Raw genomic sequence first — 21,727 nt, forward strand, 5'->3', positions numbered from 1 at the left:
AGACACCTGAAATAATGAGCATTCCGCTGAAATGAACACGACGAACAAGGAAGCTTGGCAAGTTCAGGGAAGACCAAGGACACTTGCAAGCAAGCAAGTAGGTAGTGAAGAGAATACAGAATGAAGCAAGGACCCAGATCATGTAAGCCCCTGAAGGGTGCTATGAGCCTTTGGATGTTCCTGAGTGAGATGAGAAGTCCTAAAGGTATTGGGACAGAAGGATGGCATATTTGACTGCCATTTTAAAAAGACCATTGTGGCTCCTATGGAGAACAAACAGACCATAAGGAGGCAAGGATGGAAAAAGAGAGACCAATTAGGAGGTTACTGCAATAATCCGGGAGAGAAATCATGTTGCCTTGGACAAGAGTAATAGCAGCGGAGATGACGAGAAGAGGTCAGGCTTTACATATATGTTGTTTGTTTGTTTTTTCCAAACTTATTGAGGTCAATGATTGATGTCTTGTGCTGATACAACAGAATACCTGAGACTGGATATTCTTTATAAAGAACAGATATTTATTGGCTCACAGTTTTGGAAGCTGGGAAGTCCAATACCAAGGTGTCAACATCTGGCAAGGGCCTTCTTGTTGCATCACCACATGACAGAAGGGCAAAGAGACAGAGGGCATGAGTGGGCTGAATTCACCTTTTTATGACAGCACCAATCCCACCCATGAGGGTGAAGCCTCTTAAAGGTCCCACCTCCTAATACTCTTACAATGGCAATTAAATTTCAACATGAGTTTTGGAAGTGACATTCAGATCAGAGCAATTGACAAATAAAAATTATGTATATTTAGGGTGTAAAACATGATGTTCTACTGTATGTATATATTGAGATATTATTGTCACAATTAAGCTAATTAGCATATCCATCACCTCTCATCTAGTTACCAAGGGGGGAGGGGGAGGAAGAACACTTGAAATCTACTAAGTTACAAGTATACATTATTAATAACTATAGTCACCATGTTATACATTAGGTCTCCAATTGGTTAAAAGGTACAAATCTGCAATTATAATATGAAGAAGTATTTTAGATATATATTATATATATATTTTTTTTTTTTTTTTGAGGCAGAATTTCACTCTGTCTTCCCAGCTACAGTGCAGTGGCATCATTGTAGCTCACTGTAACCTCAAACTCCTGGGCTCAAGTGATCTCTTGCCTCAGCCTCCAGAGTAGCTGGGACTACAGAGTGTGAGCCATGACACCCTTCTAATTTTTCTATTTTTAGTAGAGACAGGATCTCACTCTTGCTCAGGCTGGTCTCAAACTCCTGAGCTCAAGCAATCTTGAGCTTCCCAGAGTGCTAGGATTACAGGCATGAGCCTGTGCCCGGCCAAGATATATTATATTTTGATAAAATCTGCTGATGAACTGGATGTGAAATGGAAGAAGAGTGAAGGATGACTCCCAGGTTTTTGGTTCAGATAACTGGAAAAATGAAGCAGTCATATACTGAAATGCAGAAGACCAAAGGAGTCTTTTATCCATTTGTAAAATAATGCAGCAATGTATGAGTCTCCTAAATTCTTAGGGTACAATTTACTTTTGTCCACATCAGAAAGAAAAGGCTACATGACAAAAGGATGCCAAAGTGCAGAATGTACAAGCTTCATCTACTTCTTAATTCTATTTGGGGCCAACCTTGACTACATACAACAAATGTTGTAATTTGTATGCTTAGCTACAGCCTGGATTTACATTCAATTCATGCTCAGTAACAATGCTGCAATGCTGACATCAACACCTGCCCCAGTCCTACCTACTTTCCAATCCCTAGAAGGCCTCGGTGGCCCTCTAAGCCCTAGCCATCCCACATAACTTAAAAATCTTATCAACTACAAACAAAGAGAGAGAGATAGGGAAGGAGAGAAAGGAGACAGGTAAATTAGTAGGTAGGTGGGTAGATAATCTTCACTTTCCAACCTCCCCAGCCTTCATTGTCCATTCCACTTCATATCTCTTTCCAGGCTTTATGTCAAATGTCCAATACATTCTGAAGGCACTGCATACGTGTGTAAATGAAGGATGAGGGGACAGGGGGAGAATTAGTTCTACTGTGAAAAAAATGAGAGGAAAGAAAAAAATTACAATTTACTTATTTCTTTAAAAAAACCTTAAAGATATGAAGTTACTTTGTTAATACATAATTTGATTTGTGAATGAATCACCAATTGCTGCTAAAACTATTTAGTTAAAAGATGATGGGGAACTTTACGTTAGAGGGATCAGGATGACCCCATTTGAACCTGATTCACCTTAGCATCACTAAAAGTAAGAAAACCAGACATTATATCCTTCTGAGGTAATATACACAGAATTCTATAAGAATACCCTTACCGAAAACAGTTCACTGTGAATTTACACAGCTGTCTATATTTAACTACCAAGTTATAGGCAATATACGAGATAGAGGAACAAGGTAGCTCTCGCAGAGCAAATATCACTTGCACTGCAATAGGTCAACTCCAGAATTTGGGACATTTTACAGGACAAGGACTGTTTCTCCAACAAATCAATGACATGGAAAAAAGAAGAGGTGGAGGGACTGTTACAGAATAAGTGACTTAACAGACATAACAACCAAATTACATTTTGGAACCTTATCTGATTCTGATTCTAAAAACCCAACTCTAATAAGACAACCTTGGCACAACCAAGAAATTCTGAAATATAGACTGTATTAGATAATATTTAGGAATTGATAATTTTGTTAGCATTGATGACATAATTATATTCAAATGAAAAGGCCCTTATTAAAGATTATTTTTTAAAAAACGCTAAAGGATGAAAAAAATGTTAAGAGATAAAACAAGATTAACAAAACATTGATTCTGCTGAAACTAAGTTCATTTACTATACTCCCTATTTATGTGTACGTGTTTGAAATTTTCCACAGTAGGATGTTTTTAAGAATAAAGGAAAATGGAAAAAGTAACTAGAGACTGTAAGATTGCAATGTGAACTGTTAACAAAAATTATTACCATTTGCAACCACCAATCTGTATGAATCATTTCCTTGATGGTATGCAACAAAACCAAATTACAAAACCAAGATACAAAAATAAATTGGAAAAAATAAATAAATAAATTGGAGGCTGAGGCATGTAGAGATTATCATTTTTATTCATAATCACTAATTCCAATGTTACACTCATTATAACAGCCTCATGGTTCAGACTGATTTGTAATAACAGTATGCTATAAATTAGAATTTAAAATAGCTTTATTTTGAATAATAAAACATCTCTCTTATCTGAAGTTCTCAATAAGATATTTGCGGTACGGAGGAGTCCAATAGTTAAAAAAAGGTATGAAAATTTTCTGTTTAGAGTACTCCTTTCACATATTAACTGTTTCAGCTTTGTTTTGAACAAAAATGTTATGATTTACAACTCAAAGTGAAGAGGTTGCTATTAAGTACCAAAAGCAGGGATTCCATTCAGTTGATAAGAAAATATGATAATCTTCTTGCAAAGCATAGAGAGTCTGGATGTGAAGGAACACTTTATCTGGAAGACCACTTAAAAAAAAAGTGGATCACAAAAGTACTTGGAAAATGAGGCCAGGAATTTCCTCAGATAACAGCCTGGAGCTTTTCCATAAAGCATGGAAGAGCTACCTAGGCCTGAAAAAGGCTGCAGCACCTTTCACTCATTCATTCAACAAATATTTATTAGATGCCAACCTTGTGTCAGACACTGTACTAAGCACTGGGGATACAGACAAAAATCTCTGCCCTTATAAATTATATTCCTACTAGAGGGAAGACAAGAATAAGCAAAATAGTAAATTATACAAAATGTTTGAAGATAAGTGCTATGTATAAAAGTAAGCCAGGCCAGGGGGACAGGCAGTATTAGAGATGGATTCCAGTTTTAAAGAGGCTGGTCAGGGAAAGGCTCACTGAGGAGGCACTCAAGCAAAGACTTAAAGGAGGTAAAGGAGCAGCTCACAGTCTCAGAAAAGAGGATTCTAGGCAGAAAGAGCAGCAGTACAAAAGTCATGGTGAGAGCATGGGTCACCAGAGCCTCCAGGATAAAGTTCAAAATCATTTACATGGTAGGGAAGAGGGCCTTTCATTATTCAGCCCTTGTTTACTTATTGAACTTCATCTGTCTATTCTCCCTTCTAACACATCTGTCTATTCTTCCTCTTAAGGGAACCCGTCCATTTGCTTTCTTCTGCCTAGAATGTCTTATCTTCCATCCTCATCAACTAATTCCTACTCCCTTGCAAATTTCAGTTCAGACAAAAAATTCCTTCATAAAACCTCTGAATCTCCTCAAAACTCACACAAATTTTCTTCTATCACCCACTGTATGCTATGTAGACACCTGATTATAACATTTATCCCATAGTATTCTGGCCTTGTTTGTGCTTCCATGTAATTCTATAAGCTTCTTAAAGAAAAATTAGGGACCTGGGAACACAGCAGTTGCTGTCTTTGTTGAATCAAAGAAAAAATAATGAGTAAAATATTTTTAATATCCAAACTCTTTAAAATTCCACTTACTTAAATGTTTCAACAATTCAAAACAATGTTAATAAAGTTTCCTCCATTTCCCTCCCCAAGTGTATGTCCTAATAGCATATACTAAAACCTGAAGGTTTGGTTACATAAAACAACGTGCTCAATGATTGCTAAATAGAGTAAAACTTAGAGACTACAGTTATACCACTGACAATTACAGGTATAACATTTGTTCAACATGCTTATCAGCCAAATTAGGAAACAATCGCTCATCTGACAAAAAAGAGATTAGAAGATATATCATAATGCCTAGAAAGAACTAAAATCTTCAGCTTAGCAGCTTGGGTGGAATGTTTCACTGGTTCCCAGGCAAGTGAAAAGATAAATCTTTAAATATATAATAACAAACTATCTATGTAGTTTGCATTCTCAACTTCCTTTGGCCTAAAAAAATGTTTTCCCATCATGAGCAATGGAAAATTGTACAGTACTTAAAGTCAAAGCTTTTGAAAGAATCTTCAAAATATATAAAACTAAAGTAACTAAAGCTAACTGAATAAAAGCCAATACAAATTTTTAAAATTTTAGAAATCATAAATGCAGTTTTATTACTTCCAATGTGACCTGGATAGGTTAAAAAAAATTATGAGGCCAGACATACTTGCAAGACCAAATTTACAAAAATTATATTCCCATCTATTGTTCGAAAATAGATGGGCTCTTCCACATCCCTAAAAATTTGTTTCAAATCATTTACATAGGGAGAAATTGACAAACATCCCTTGTCCTATCAGCTTAGCCAATAGTGTGTACTATTTCCATATGATAGGGAATAGTATCATGTGGAAATAGTACATTGCAACCTTCATCCAATTTGTTACTAATTGTGATCACAGATTTATAGTATACTTACCTAACCATACCATATTTTATTATACATTTTCAGATTTGTAGTAGTTTTTAAAAAATATTCAATACTTATAGGTTTCACATATGCTAAACATAATGTTTCTTTAGAAGATGTGATAATTGTGTGCATGGAAGCCATGAACAAGGCCAGAATACAATGATAATTTAAATACTGCCCACTTAATCAAAGTTTAAATTATCACCCAAGGTTTCTTTTTGTAGTTTAACCAAGTTTATTATATTATTATATATCAAGAAATATTGATTAAGATCAAGTTTTGCTATAGACCCACCAATAATCCTGACATATTATTTCCTTATACTTCTATCAAATATAGTTATAACTGTATTGTATTCTTCATTGTATTTGTTTTTTTTTTTTTTTTTTTTGAGACAGAGTCTTTCTCTGTCTTCCCAGCTAGAGAGAGTGCAGTGGCATTATGATAGCTCACTGGAACCTCAAACTCCGATGTTTGAGTGATCCTCTTGTCTCAACTGGGACTACAGGCATGAGCTACACACCAGGCTAAAATTTTTTTTTTTTCTTTTTTAGAGACAGGGTCTCAATATGTTGTCCAGGCTGGTCATGAACTCCTGGGCTCAAGCAATCCTCCCACCTCAGCCTCCCAAAGTGCTGGGATTACAGGCAGAGCCACTGCACCCAGCCTTCCCTCAAATTTTAAACTAGAAAAAACTCCGCTTTTTTTTTCTCAGCTCTTGAATTTTTCCCCTTAATCTTCTCATCTTGTTTGGGTCCATTTTTAGAACTGAAAGATTTGGCAAAATCAAAATTTTGAAAAGTCATGTTTTCCTTAATTTCCCAAAACCCTAATAGTGACATACACACTTTAATTCAACTAATAGTTTGTGGACAACATCCAAAAAGTATCATGAAGCTATGAATATTATGTCACAGAAGGACTATTTTATAAATCATTTTACATCTGGAAAAAGGCCAAATGATTTATTGGTAAGTACCATCAGTCAATCGACAAATGAAAAACTATTGTTACATCTCTATGGGTATTTTTATCTCAGACTAATGATTTATTGATATTTTGGTTATCAGGCCTCAACTGGAGGCAACAATGAATTAAAATACAGTAAACTTTAGGTTGATAAAATAAAAATTAAAATAAACATGACATTGATAGACATTAGCCAAACTGGCAACTACCTAACATTAAGCAAATAATCAAGTCAGAGGTTTTGGCTACCACTAATTTACTAAAGCAAGTCAAAATGTTCTGAAAATTGCAATCTTATCCAACTGCTTCTACATACCTTCAAATGTAACATTAAAAGCCTCATTATTGCATTTCAAAATTTAGACGAGTCATAGTGCTTTCTATGCAGGAACTGTACGTGAATCAAAACTGTAAACATTCACTTCCTAGTCAAAAAGTGAACGTGGATAGACACAATCTTCACTGAAACAGTAAAATGTAATCATGAAATAGATTCTGTGTTTTTAAAATGGCCACTTCCCAAGTGCTAACATAGTTCAATAAACATGCCCTCTACCCGCTCCCCTCCTTGAACATCTCAAAATCACATAATACTTCTAATCCCATCCTCACTTTACACTGAGACCTGGAGTCAGTAGTGGTACAGTTAGCAGGACTGCCCCTCAGGGATACCATGGCTTAAGGCTTACTAGAGGTGAAAGTAAGCAAAATTGAGTAAGATCCCAGTAGAGCCCAATCTTATGATATGAGAAAATAAGCTTTTGTACCTAAATCTAGAACCTAAAATTGAATCATCAACAAAAAATTCCATCTCCATACGATAAAACTGGCATACAAACTGAGAGAAAAAACAGGGAATGCCAATTTTAGTATCTGGTATAAAACCCTGACCATCAAGGAATCCATCAAAAAAGTTTGGAATGGATGAATGAATGGATGACTGCATGATAACTGACAGGATAAATTCATTGATTTCAAAAGCTCTATATTCAGGAACCAAACTGAGGGATCAGGACGCCACAGCTGAAATTAAAACTCATTAAGAGTAGGTGCAACACAACTGCACGTCGCCGCATAGCTGTTGTGGACATTTAAAACATATATGTTTATATACATACATACACACACACTCTTTCTTCGGGTAACTCCCGCAAGTGAGGATAGAGCCAGAGAACCAGGTCTGAAAACAGGCCATGCTCACCCATAAACCTCTGCATTAAAGTGGACATGACCTGAGTGAGTCACGAGGAATGAGGAGGAAACCGACTCCCCAGGCCAGGCAGGACACAGCCGAAATCCCCTGCTCTGCCCCTAACTAGGGAACCTTTCAAGGGAGACTGGGACGACTGCAACCTGCTGCAGGTAGGTGTGCAAGGATCGCCCCGACCGGTTTCCGAGTCAGGATCCCACTGAGTCCCACCGCAGGCACCACAGCCAGCCCTGCCCGGGCACTCCAGAGCTCTCTAACCACAGAAGCCCCGGTCCTCCGGGAGTTCAGAGCCCAGACAGGGCAAGACGAGGGCAAACAGCAAGTCCTGCCCTCTTCCCGGCTGCCCCTCGCCACGACGCGGCCCTGCAGCCACATGCTCCACTGCCCGAACTCCCAGCACAGCCCCAGGCCCGCAGGGCCTCAGCCGCCCTCCGCGCAAGCAGACCCAGGGCGCAGGCGGACGCGATCCGGCGGCTCCCGAGCAGGGGGCAGCGGCACACAGCCCGCCGCCCGCCACCCAGCACGGCTTACCTCCCTTCTGCCACAAGCCCAGTCCAGCGCCGGCTTCCGACGTGGACCGCCCCGCCGCCTCGAACGCTCGGGGGCGGGGACTACAGGAGAGAGCCAATGGACTGCGGGCTGCCAGGGCCTGCTCCGCCTCCTCCAGCTTCGGCCCGCCCTCCCCCGCTCGCGCGCACGCGCGTCCAAGGCCAAGGCCGCGCATTGCGGCTGGAAGGTGGCGTGGGCGGCCGTGCCCTGCTCTGCGGCTGTGGAGTCGGGGTGCGGGGAGGGCTGCGCGCGCCGGGGCTGGCAGCGGGGCAGCACCGCAGTGAAGAGTTAGCCCAGGGAAAAGCACATTAAAGGAACCTCCCTGGAAATGCCACTTCAGCGTGTCTTGGTAGTCCTGTTGGCAGCCTGCCCCTATGCAGCTTTTGGCAATGCAAAGCAGCTTCTTGATACTTGGAGATTTTGTTTCCGGGGGGGGGGGGGGATAGTATCAGTAACATTGAGGATTCAGAAAATTTAAAGCAGCCGACTTGCCACGGAGACGCTTGGTTCTTCCCCTTGTACCTACTGTTTGTTATCTTTGCTTTACTTGGCCAACACAGAACACTGCAACTCTCCATGCTATTCTGGTGCCTTGTTGGATAATCGTAAAGGCATTCTACCGCAGGTGTTTCTGCTGATTTAACTTGGGGAGAACTGGCGCAAGTAATTGTTACTATTATTGCTGTTATTTTTGGCTAATATATATTGAGTTTTCTCCTGGGCGGGGGGCTGTCTGTGCTCCCACATAGGAAGACTGTAACAGACATCTGGCACAATGAAACGGTGGCTAAAAGAGGCAGCAGAAACAATGAGAAGGTTATGAAGGAGTAGAATTCTGGTTGGGATGACAGAGTGGAAATTACATACAAGATGAAAGAGTTAAGTTACTCTAGAGTTGCAGTCCCCAATCCCAGGCCCAGAACTGTCTGTGGCCTGTTAGGAACCCGGCTGCTCAGCAGATCAGCAGTGGCAAGCCAGGGAAGCTTCATTTGTATTCACAGCTGCTCCCCATTGCTCATATCACCGATCACCGGGAGCATTAGATTTTCATAGGAGCCCGAACCCTACCGTAAACTGCACATACAAGAGATCTAGGTAGCCTCGTGCTCCTTGTGAGAAGCTAATGCCCGATGATATGAGGTGGAGTTGAGGCGGAGATGCTAGTGCTGGGGAGAGGCAGAGAGGTTTGACTGCATGGTAAATGTAATCCCGAAACCATCCTCTGCCCCCGAAAAAATTGTCTTCCATGAAACTGGTCCCTGGTACCAAAAAAAGTTGTGGATTGCTGCCCTAGAAAATCTGACTTTTCCGGCTGGTTTCTAAACCCTAGGGCACCTTTAGAAGCATTTGGGGACCTTTTCAAAAATAAACCAGTGACTGGGCCCCATCTGTAAAGATTCTGGTTTAATAGCTCTGCTGGGGGACCTTGGCATTGGTGTTTTTCTACGTTTCCAAGGTCATTTTAATGTGTTGACAAGTTCTACTTCTCATTTGTAGGAAGGATTTGATTCCCTATGCTCTACCTCAGAAAAGTAATTCTATATCACATTCCATCTTCAGTTCTCCCGATAACCTATGATGCATTCATTCAGTGAGAGGGTATCTCGATTAGTTTTGAACCTACTTATACATTCAATCTCTGTTATCCTTTGGGAGAAAGAAATTTTATTAATACAAGGTTTATAATTGCCTTTTTGATTTTACAGACTTTGATATTTTTCTTCAGTCTTCCAAATGCACCAGTACTTCTTTTAAGACCATTTTATTTTTTTTCTTCTTTTCCCATATTTCTTGAGGCATGTTAGTCAAAATTATAATTAAACACATGACTGTGTGAACGTCACTGTTATATCAACTCATTTAATCCACAGAACAACTTTATGAGGCAGGTACACTTATTACCCACATCTTATAAATAAGGAACCTGAGATATAGGGGATGGAGCATCTTGACCAAAGTCATGCACCTAACTAATGGCAAAGCCAAAATTTGAATCCAGGCACTCTGGCTCTCAATAAATAAATGTACTGCCTCTGTTGTAGAAAGCCTGGTTTTAGGAATGCTTAAGGGAAATTCCCACTTAAAGAATGATGTTAAGTCTACATTTGACGCTGTCTTAGTCCATTCAGGGTGCTATAACAAAATACCTTAGACTGGGGAATTTATAAACAATAGAAATTTATTGCTCACAGCTCTGCAGGCTGGGAAGTCCAAGCAAGGTGCCAGCAGATTTGATGTCTGGTGAGGGCCCATTCCTCATAAATGGTGCCTTCTATGTTTCCTCACATAGTGGAAAAGGCAAATAGTCTCAAGCCTCTTTTATAAGACACTAATCCCATTCATGAGGGCAGAGTCCTCATGACCTAATTCACCTCCCAAAGATCCTACCTCTTAATACTGTGGCATTGGAGTTTAGGTTTCAACATATGAATTGGAGGTGGGAGGGTATATAAATATTTTGACCATAGCAGACACCTACCCTAGAGTAGATTTGGAGCAGGCTGGAGGGACTTAAGCTGCTAAATCTGGAGCCTGGAACTGGCTTGACTGCCTCTGGCAGATCTTGCTCTAAGCTGACAGTACAAGGGCTCACCCCCGACTGCTGAGGCACAGTCCTTCCATACAGGAACTGCAATACAGCAGGGATCATCTCACCTTTTAATTTATTTAATCTACTGATATACCAGGCCCTGAGCTAGGCATGTGAGGTAACAAGATGAAAGATACATTCCAGAGCCTCCAGGAGTGAGCTCGTCCTGAAGGCCAATTCAGCAGTCACTTATTTTGGTAAGACCAGAGGGATAGACTTTTGGAACCAGAAAGGATCTCATAGGTTAGCAGTCTATGACAAAGTTTTCACTAAGTGCTGAAATTAAAAAAAAAAAAAAGTGATGTATTAAGTTTTCATAAAAATAATTTTATTCAATTTAAAGGGCTGTCCTTTTCCTGAGATAATGCTTTGATTTTTCTATGTTAAAAAAGTTTTCTCATATGAAATGATAATTAGTAGGTTACAGTTGTTGGGAGTTTTGTTTATTTTAATGACCTTAGAGTCTTGTGTTGAATCTCAAAATTTTTTGATGTTTCACTGGCTTAAATTAATCCAGTCAATTTACAGAGGGAAACTAAAATTCCAGAAGGACAAAGGTTTGTCTTCAAGGCCATATGGCTAATAGGTGTTAGACTAAAACACTGGTTTCCTGACTTCCAGCCCAGTCCTCTTTCTACCACGTGCCCACTGGAACAGCCTATTTTATGTACTGGGCTAGAAATTTTTTAATAATAAATTTTAACAGAAATAAAGGTGAAGGCTGTACAACAAACATTATAACAGGTTCTAATAGGTTATTTGTGTTGTTTGCCAGGAGAAAAGGTGTTCTGCCTGCCTAATTAACCATAATAGCTAAATAGCTTGCTTTTCTTCTGAGCTGAAAGCAAAGAGTGAAGCCTAGAGGAATGTAGCTTCAATTCATAGCTAAATTTTGTTTGTGGTAAGACCTAGGAAAGGTCAGTTTGATTGAGTTGAGCACACCCATATCTGATATGGATATCTGGAGCCCTGCACTAGTGGTCCACTAATTTTCACCTTGGGGATAATTTCTGAGAAACAGCAGAAAGAGAATGGACCCTCCTGTGGGGAGAAGGGAATCAATTTCATTCATGTAACCTGCAGAGGGTGATCTAGACTTAGTACCAGAAGACCCAGCTCAAATGGAAATTTCAATTGAAGGATTAAAACATACTCAAATCTATATATTATTTTCCAGACATTGTGCTTGCAAATGAACTCTTTTCCTTTTGAATATTCAAGACAAATCACCCTCTTTAAGATAGGCAGGCAGATAGTATTTGTCTGTTCAATTCCTTGTGTTATTTCCACTGAAGTAGTTAAGCAGTTCTCTATTGTACAAGACCCTTTAGATAAGTACACTTTTTGAAGTCAGCATAGAAGGGCCTATTGACTTTAACAACAACAAAAAAAGAGAGTAAGAAAAATGTGTCCACTCCCAAATCATTAACAGAACTGAAAAGAATATGTTAACAAAAAAAGACACTGTAGTACTGTAAGGAAGGTCATGTCACCCACAGCATCAGGAGAAACACAAAGCCTTGAACTCAAGCCTAAGCATGCTGGGCTGGCTCAACACGCCCACGCATTCATCATCAGGCACAAGACTGGGAGGAGAAATTCAGTGCTGAATCATAGAGCTCCACTGTCGACACATAACAGAAAGCAATCTTATTAGATTTAATTAGATGTGAATATGTGGCTCCAGTGGCTCCCTATTTCTTTCAAAATAAAAGCCATAATCCTTACAAAGGCCAACAAGGCTATACATGATCTGCCTCCCCTGCACCATGCATCTCCATCCCCAGCGCACACACACACACACACACACACACACACACACACACACACACACACACACACACACAGTGCCTGTTAAGTCTTTGACCTTGCCTTCCGCACTCCTCCCCAGCTCACTCCATTTCAGTCACCCTGCCTCCTCGCTACTGTAAGATCTTGGCACTTCCCCCAGATATCTTTATGACTCATTCCATCAGATCATTCAAGTCTTTGCTGAGATGCTACCTTCTGGATAAGGCCTGCTCTATCAGTCAGGATCCCAGCAGGAAACAGATGGTACAATCAAATTAGGAAAATTGGAAGAGAGTTTAATAAAAGACTGTGAAGAGAGGTATGGGCAGGGATTGAAAAGATCAGAAGGGAAACTCAGTAACATCGGGGCTCCAGAATCACCCCTGAGGCAAAAGGGGCAACGGGATGGAGTATTTACCAAACACAGGGAAGCTGTGTCTGTAGGACTACCTGATGGGAATTGGGACGTTTTGTCAAGGACACAGCCAGTCCACAGCAATACAACAGGGAGGGACCCCAGGGAATTAATACTTTGGTCTTCCTCATTCTCCTCTTTCCTGATCTTCTGAAGCAAGGGAAGCCTATGATGCACTTCATACTGATCGGCCTCCTGGGGCACAGTGAAGGGGCAAAAATAACATATCTGAGATGTACTATACAGAGCAGAGTCATATAAAACTGTCATTATCCCCAAGACATTCAAACATCATATAGCTCACTTTCTCCAACTTAATAGGCAAAAGTGACCAATATCCTTTGACCAAACTTCAAGAAAATTGTTTTAAAAACTGGCACCAGAGTCTGGACTTCAGAGAGGTTCTCCCAGCAGGGGTTGAAACAGAAAGTTGGCATCCTGATCTTAAGTTGATAGAGGTCTTGAAAGATTCTCTTCCCTTCACATTCTCTGTCAAGCATTAAGCTTTTGGGATATCTTCATTATATCCAGACCCAATTGTCCAATGTGCTGATAAATTGTTTAGTTACCAGCTCTTGGTGGCAGGGGGTGGAGAAGAGCCTTATTTGTAGTGTTCGCCAACTTCCATCGTATAAATACAGTACTCCAACCATGGTCAGTTTCCACACACAGTTGAGGAGAGGTGCACAGTCATATGCAATTGTATAGTATTTCCACCATACAGATACAGTAGCACAAATAATAATAAAATGTAGAAAAATAATTAAGTGATAACTTAGAGCATTATTTATCTTTATTTCTAATGTAAGATGTTTAATCTTACATTAGGTTCACATAATGTGCTTTTTAATAATGGCTGTATTTAACAAGTAGTTTACTAAGTTCCTGAAATTTTAACAATTGACTTTCATGACAATGTGACTCCAACACACCACTACAGATAGACCCAGTGGGTCTCTTCTTATCCAAGGTGGTAGCATAAGGTCTTAATTCAGTCCATTTACCTTAAAGAACAGTTGACAAATTTTCAGCTACTTAAAAGTAAAGAGGAGTATATGAAGAACTTTTACCACTCAATAATAAAAAGATAAATAATCCAATTAAAGGATTTTATGAAATAAGGATAATTAAATAAGAATTTAAATAGATATTTCTTCAAAATAGATATACAAATAGCTAGTAAACAAATAAAAAGATGCTCAACATCATACCAATAAGGAAAATGAAAATCAATATCACAGTTAGATACCCCTTCACACCTAATAGGATGGCTTTAATAAAAAAGAGAGATAATAATAAATGGTGAGGACGCAGAGAAATTGGAACCCTCATACATTGTTGATGTGAATGTAAAATGGTACAGTGTTCTGGAAAAACAGTTTGACAGGTCCTCAAAATGTTAAGCCTAGAGTTACCTTATGACCTAGCAATTCCACTCTTAGGTATATACCCAAGAGAAATTAAGACATAAGTTCACATAAAAACTGTTATAAAAATATCCATCGCAGTATTATGCATAATAGTCAAAAGTGAAAACAACCCAAATGTCCATCAATGAATGATTGATAAATAAAATGTGGTATAGCCATACAATGGAATATTATTCAGTGATAAAAAGAATGAAGTACTGATACATGCTACAACATGGATATTGTATGATTCCACTCATCTGAAATGTCCAAAATAGGTAAATCTATAGCGACAGAATATAGAATTGTGGTTGCAAGGGGCTGGAAGAATAGAGAGAAGAGGGGTGCTATGATCTGAATGTTTGTGTGTCCCTCCAAAATTCATACATTGAAAACTAATCTGCAGTGTTTGGTAATAACCATTATTACCTACTATGGGCACAGTGGTTAAGAGCTTATACTTTGGAATCAGAGATAAAAATGTGAATCCCAGAGGTTACCAACTCTGAACCTTGGGCAAATTACTTTAAATCTCTAAGCTTCTGTTTCCTTATCTGTAAAATGGAGATAATAACGATATTTACCTTATGAAGTTGATTATGGATTAAATGAGATCATTCACATAGAACCCTTAACCAGTTTCTGAATTTCATCTATCCATCCATTCCTTCAACAAGTATAAATACCTACTAGGTATCAACCTTGGTTCCATAATAAGAGCTCAATAAATATTATTTATGGTTGTTGCTGCTAAGTTCTTACCACATGTAAGGTGCTTTAATAAATACCATGGGTTAAAAAGATGGATAAGAAACCCATGCTGCCATCTTAGGGCTTGAAAGATTTTTAAATGACTTTAAAAAATTTTTTTTCTAATACCTCTCCAATTCTCACAATTCCTCAAAAACCTACCAATGCATTTGCAAATATTCCAGAATCAGAGCTGGCTTCATGAGCATATGACCTGTGTGATCACATAAGGCCTCACACTCAGAATATTCCTGTGCTTGGTTTCATGCTCTGCTGTTGCTTTCTTGACATTCTCAATAATATTTCAACAAGGGCCTGAATTTTCTTTTTTCACTGGCCTTGCAATTTATGTACCAGTCCTGCCCAGGATATGTTTCTGGGACTAAAAATCCTAAATTCATTTAGAACAACCAGTTGTTCTCCAGGTATTTCTCAGGCTTCTGTTCTCTTTGCTATTTGGATCTGCCTTGATTATATGGAACAGAATCCTCTCAAACAAGCTCAGTCAAAGGAAGGGTTAATGTAAAGAATTGGTAATCAAAATCTAAGGAGGCCCTCTCTCTCTGATGTTTACCTTGACGTTGCACAACCCTGAGAGGGAGTGCACCCTTAAATTTTGCACCCTAGGGCTTTACTTGCCTCACTCTAGTCTAGGCAAGCTATGGTCCTTGATGGAGCACAGGGTCCAAGAAGGAAGAAACTGGGGAATTAAATATCCAGGAGCAGGGAAATAAAAATTCTCTATCTTCCATCCTCCAGTCTCCAACAGGATATCCCATTGATTGAGTCCAGCTGGAAGTCAGAAGGCAAGGAATAATAGCCTCTGATGCAGTCCGTAAAAGTCAGCCCAGAGCAGGCTGGAGAGGCTAACAGTGAACCTAGAGAAGAAAAGAGAATACCCCACGTAGGCTGGGAACAGGACTGGCAGTAAAGTTTGTCTACTGCGATGACCACTCCTTTATGCTATACATTTTATTTCAGTCCGGAACGCTGTTACTTTTGAGCTTGGCTACTTCATTCCTATTAAGTCAATTTTTTTAAAGGCCCAGATAAGTCAGGATTCAACCTCCTGACAAGGCTAATACAAGGCGTAGGCCAGCTCATATGTAGAAGGTGACCTCCTCAGAGACAGCCATTTAACTGGCTCCTGACAGCTTCAATTACGACTAATGGATCTATTCAGTGGCCATCATGCCCTGTAATCACACCATTTAGGATTTGTACAACCTTTATAGCCTATCCTAATTTCTCTCTTTTTCCTCCCCCCTGTAATTTTTTGATATAAACGTTGCTTTATATCAGAACATAAAAAATAGAAATATGAAAACAATAGTTAGCTGTTAGTAACTGCTTATCACCAGGAGTATTTTACCGTACAGTGTAATAATGCTAGCAGATAAAGCAACTTTGCTTATCTCAATAAACATTTAGAAAATGTTTCCACTTAATTCACATTTCCATCTGAATAGGTTAAAAGGATGTCCTTCATCTTGCTTCTCTTTTCGTATCTAGTTGTTAAAATGAAGCCATTAAAGATCAGATAATTCTGGGGTTATTTTCCCCCTTATGATTCAATGTTAAAAGTATTCAGTAATGAACTCTCAAATAGAGGAAAACAAAGGGAACTTTGTTGTTAAGATTTAACGCTTCATTCTAAAAAATACTAAAATGAGATGCAAATAAAACCAGATCTCATCTCTACTATCTTAAATAAGAAAATGTACTTATTTACAGGAAACTATACAATTAAATTATATTTCACTCAGAAATTATTAGAGATACTTGACTCTTTCAGAAGGAGTAAGAGAAGAAAAAGGTGTGCTTCTTCTTCCCTGTCTAAACAAAATTAACCCTTTTCTAGTGACATCTAAAAGCAACTGAAAAAAATTAATGATTCAGCTCTACTGCTATTGTCTACATCAGAATGATCTCTTTGATAAATGCAATGAAGAAAGAATCTTTCTTTATTAGGAAGGTTATTACTTATTTTATTCTTCATATCTGGTTTTTATTTTGGTTCTCTTTTTTGTTATTTTGGAGGGTTTAAAAATTTTTCTTTATTCTTTGAAAGTCCAAGGTTTTCCACACCTAATCTCTCCACAGCCTGACTGTGAAACAATATTGTCACAACAGCAACCATTTCCAAAAGGTCTTCAGCTGTGGGCTGTAAAGCACCTAAAAGATACTTGGAATTCCTGCAGTGGTTTCCTTGGTGATCCCTTTCTGTCATCTCAGGGGTGTTCCTGGACCCCAGGTTAATATTGTAGAATTGGAATGAAAGACTCCATTGTCAGGAATGTGGCTAAGGGTGGGATTAATTTTAGATGGGGTTAAAACACAGAAGATGAGCCATTTATTGGGTAATTTTTATTTAACAGTTTAAATTCTCAATTATAAAATTATATAGCACAAACTTAGCCTCTTCCTTCTGGGTTAATAAATCTGTAGACTTTCCTTTAGCTTTAAGAGCCTGACAATAAGAATTACAATTTTAATTAAGACAATTTTAATCTCAAACGGATGAGTGGATGATGTTTAGCTTCTTCTGAAGTACATAGCCTTAGATTACTTATCAAAATAGCTCAAGTAGTGTGAAAATTTTAATTTTTAATTAATCAGGATGACAGTATAAACATAGCACAACATAATGCATTTCACATAGGAATGTTTTCAGTGACTATATAAGATAGACAAAGAAAGAGAAACTAGTGGTAGATTCTTAAGTTGATTTAAACATTAGTATTAGTAGCTTGAGAGAACAATACAGGAAACAGCTACCAAATTTGCCCAAACATAGTGAACTCAAATTTAAATCAGTTCTTTATATTCCTAATGAGAAGATGGAAAAATAATTTATGGTTTTTGTTTTTTTGCCAACTAGAATATGTAATATTTTAGGAACATTGAAGAAATAGCCAACAAATTTGTTAATTATTTACACATGTATATTTATAATTTCATGTTGTCTAAAATTATCATAGTATGTTTCCCTGCTCATATGCATTTCCTAGTCACATGCACTGAAAAATTTTATTCAAACGCTTCACAGTCATCTCCAGCATCAGTATTTTTGTCACCGCTAGAATCACATTTTATTTTATCTTTTTTGTTAGTTTTTATTTTATTTTATTTTTATTTTTTATTTCAGAATATTAAGGGGCTTCAAACGCTTTGGTTACATAAATTGCCTTTGCGTCGCCAGACAAGTGTGTCCATCCCCCAGACAGCACGCATCGCGTCATTACATGTAGATTTACCCATTCCGTCCTCCCCCCTCCCACCTGCCCAACACCCTAAAATGTTATTTCCCATATGTTCACATGAGGGTTGATCAATTAGTACTAATTTAATGGTGAGTACATGTGGTGCTTGTTTTTCCATTCTTGTGATACTTAACTTAAAACAATGGGCTCCAGCTCCATCCAGGATAATGCAATAGGTAGTTCATCAATTTTTTTTATGGCTGAGTAGAACTCCATGATATACATATACCACATTTTATTAATCCACTCATGTATTGATGAGCTTTTGGATTGTTTCCACATCTTTGCAATTGTGAATTGTGCTGCTATAAACATTCAAGTGCAGATATCTTTTTATAGAATGTCTTTTCTTCCTTTGGGTAGATGCCCAGTAGTGGGATTGCTGAATCAAATGGTGGTTCTACTTTCAGGTCTTGAGGTATCTCGTATTGCTTTCCACAGAGGTTGTACTAGTTTGCAGTCCCAACAGCAGTGTATGAGTGTTCCTATTTCTCCACATCCATGCCAACATTTGTTGTTTTAATAAAAGCTACTCTAACTGGAGTTAAATGATATCTGATTGTGGTTTTCATTTGCATTTCCCTGATGATTAGAGATGTTGAGCATTTTTCATATGTTTGTTGGCCATTAGTCTATCTCCTTTTGAAAAGTTTCTGTTCATGTCCTTTGCCCACTTTTTAATGGGGTTGTTTAATTTTTTTCTTGCTGATTTTCCTGAGTTCTGTATAGATTCTAGTTATCAGCCCTTTGTTGGATGTATAGCATGCAAATATTTTCTCCCATTCTGTAGATTGTCTATTCACTCTAGTGATAGTTTCTTTGGTTGTGCAGAAGCATTTTAATTTGATCAGGTCCTGCTTAGAACTGTAACCAGACAAGGTTGCCCTTTTTCACACCTCTATTCACTATAGTGCTGGACGTCCTAGCCAGAGCAATCAGACAAGAGAAGATCAAGGGCATCCAAATGGGGGCAGAAGAGGTCAAACTATCGCTCTTTGCTGACGATGTGATCTTATATCTAGAAAACCCAAAAGATTCTGCCAAGAGACTACTGGAATTGATAAATAAGTTCAGCAAAGTTCAGGTTACAAAACCGATGCACACAAATCAGTAGCATTCATATATACCAACAGTCAAACTGAGAACCAAATCAAAGACTCAATATCTTACACAATAGAAACAAAGAAAATAAAATACCTAGGAATATATTTAACTAAGGAGGTGATAGAACCACATTTTAAATCATCATTATCATTTTCTAGAACACACCATCTTCACTTTCATCTAAATTGCCTGAGGGCAAGCACAGTGGCTTATGCCTTAAGTGTCAGCTTTCTCAGTTCTGTTAAGTCAGATACCACTCTTCTACTTTTTAGCTTTCAAAATGTTATTGAATCTCTGATCTGTCGGCATCATCTCTCCTGTTCTTTGTCCTCATGGCCTTATATCATTTTATTCTTTTTTTGCCATTCATTGGTGGTTTCTGGAGGTGGCAGAGAGAAAGTCATGTCTTTGTTCCACTAAGTTTATGGAAATTTGTATTTCTTTTTAAGGTAATCTACCCAAAAAGTCTGTTTTAAATGACAAATAATGCTTTTTGTTTTGATTTCATGCCCTCCCACAGCAGGCATAATGACTATGGTAAATCTGGTTCAGTTTCTTTTCTTTCTTTTTTTTTTTCAAGCTGATTCGTTACTTGACTTTTTTAAGCATACGAAACTAGCATTGAGTGAGGTCACTTTAAGCTAGTGAGACTTCAAAAAACATACTTTGTAATTCAAGTAATCTGATCGAGAAATTATTTGCATGATACAAGAAACTTTACAAAAACTTAAATATAGGGTAATTTCTTTTAACCGAAAAGAGAATTTGCGGAGAAAAGTTTATAATACATTTCAATTATATTCTGGATAACAAGAGATTAAGTTCTGGGAAAAACAAACATACAAAGAGCTTTTCTTTCCTTCAAGAACAACTTTTTATTTTGTTCTCCTGTTTAGGCTTGTACTTTCACATTTTTCACGAACATACTCACTCATGTTCTTCCTTTTACTCTCATATTTCTAGAATCAGATAATTGTATACACACACCAAAGGCATAGAGATACTTATTTGATCTTCTGATACAACACAGACCCACAATTCTGAGGAAGTGACTGGACTGAAACCATCAGTCTTATATTGTCTAATGAGATAAAGAGATGAATTACTTGATTCTATATTGACAAAAGATAAAGAGTCAGGCTTTATTGACTTATGCCAGTGTAAGTGCAATATTAATCACAACCTCCCCCCTAGAAAAGGGTGTAGAAATAGAAGTGTTTATATTTTTTACTATGATTGCTATCATATTCTTCTGTAAGACTTGGAGAACTGCAATTATTCCAAGTCTTAAGACCTCTAGGAATCATTCTTAGCCTTAATAAAATTCCAAGCAAGACCTTCCTTCCTTTCTTTACTCCTTTCTTTTCTTCTTTCTTTCTTTCTCATCCTCTAAACCTAGTTCTAGGTCTATTAAGCCTTTAACAATCGAGATGTCCACTTAATCTAGCAGAATATCCCATACTGTGGTACTCTTCCCTGCTTTTTCGCTCCTTTTTTTAAATTCAGTCAACTAACATTACCACCAGTTTATTCTTCATAAAGAAGAATATCCGTTTTATCATTTGTCTTATCCTGGGTAATTTATTAAAATAAGAGGTTTATTTGGCTCACAGTTCTGCTGGCTGTACAGGAAGCATGGCACTGGCATAGGGAGCAAGAGAGAGAGGTGGGGGTGCCTTGCTCTTTTAAACAACCAGCTCTTGCATGAACTGATTGAGAAAGAACTCATTAATTACCTTGGGGAGGGCACCAAGGCATTCACGAGGGATCTACCCCCATAACCTAAACACTTCCCACCAGGCCCACCTTCAACATTGGGATCAAATTTCAGCATGAGATTTGGAGGGGACAAAATCCAAATTCTATCATCATTTCTCTGCTAAAAAAAAAAAAAAACTTCAGTGTTTTCCATTATACATAAAATTGTGTAAAAACTCACCTTGGTATTTTTTTTGAAAATAGCTTTATTGAGATAAATTTGACATGCAATAAACTTTATATATTTAAAGTATATAATTTAATAAGCTTTGACCTATGTACACACTCTTGAAACCATCACTGCAGTTAAGATTCCACCCTGGTACTTGAAGCTCTGCACTATATCATTCCTTTGTTATGCGATTTTTCTGTCCCTACTTGCTTATCTGCCTTTTTCCTCTTGAATATATTATAAACTCTTGAGAAAGACAGAGGAAGTCCTACTTGTCTTTGGAGCCCTCAAAGTGCTTAGTAAATAATATGTACTCAAAAATGAATAGCTATTTTTATTAATTGAAGCCTGATCT

The 21,727-nt window shown here is 38.1% G+C and overlaps 1 protein-coding gene across 2 annotated transcripts in view; it reads right to left on the reverse strand.

The window, feature by feature from the left end:
- The window catches only part of FOCAD (focadhesin), a 258,289-nt gene extending 250,132 nt beyond the window's left edge, over positions 1-8,157 (reverse strand). The window contains exon 1 of one of the 2 annotated variants that reach the window (XM_045563768.1): positions 8,103-8,157. The gene's annotated coding sequence lies outside the window, so the exon portion shown is untranslated. The remainder of the gene's footprint in view (positions 1-8,102) is intronic. The other variant, XM_045563771.1, reaches the window with a different exon arrangement.
- Between the last annotated feature and the right edge of the window lie 13,570 nt (positions 8,158-21,727).

This window comes from Lemur catta, chromosome 10 (genome assembly GCF_020740605.2).
Source record: "Lemur catta isolate mLemCat1 chromosome 10, mLemCat1.pri, whole genome shotgun sequence".
Classification (NCBI taxonomy): Eukaryota; Metazoa; Chordata; class Mammalia; order Primates; family Lemuridae; genus Lemur; species Lemur catta.